This window comes from Erythrolamprus reginae, chromosome 5 (genome assembly GCF_031021105.1).
Source record: "Erythrolamprus reginae isolate rEryReg1 chromosome 5, rEryReg1.hap1, whole genome shotgun sequence".
Taxonomy (NCBI): domain Eukaryota; kingdom Metazoa; phylum Chordata; class Lepidosauria; order Squamata; family Dipsadidae; genus Erythrolamprus; species Erythrolamprus reginae.
The window spans coordinates 116,333,231-116,334,007 of NC_091954.1; positions in this window are offsets into that span (position 1 = coordinate 116,333,231).

The window sequence follows — 777 nt, forward strand, 5'->3', positions numbered from 1 at the left end:
TCCTGGCTGAACGGCCGCTGTTGGATAGTGTCCTGTAGGACGGCGAGGACTTTGTAGGAGGTGCTGGAAAAGGACATCAGGGAGTGCCACATAGCCGAGGCACTGCTGCAAATTGAGAGAAAAGGGGGCTGTGAGAGGGTGGGACTCATTACAAACTGGGGGGGGGGGGGTTTCTCGGCATTCATGATGAGATTTTAATTCAAGGTTGCCAAGCTGAGATAAGATAAATTTATCTCAGCATCTACTGTTGTCCTACTATCGCATATATGTACATACATATTACACACAGCCACACAAAAATAGACATTATCTACTATATAAACTGTGTGTGTATGTACACACAAACACGCACGCACAGCTCTTCTAAAATGATACACATTCAACCTCATTTACTGCGATAGGAAAAACAGACCCAGAGCCCAGAAGAGGAAAAAAAAAAGAAATTCAAAATGTTTCTACTGGTTCTGCATATCTGACCATACCCGTTGGAGCCCATCACTGGATGGACTTCAACTCCCATAACTCCTAATCCAGCCTGGTAGCCATTTGAAGATGGATGCACGTCAATGGATGTACTGCCAGGCTGAGGAATTCTGGGAGATGAAGTCCATCTATCTTCAAGTTATCACGATAGAGAAACAGTGTCTTAAATATTTAAACCTCACTGAAATGTCCATCTTCCTGATAAGCCATTGGAGGAAGATGACATGGGCGGTGGGAAACACAGTGAGGGTAGTAAATTTGTGGACTATTTATTGAATACTTAATAGTTTTTTT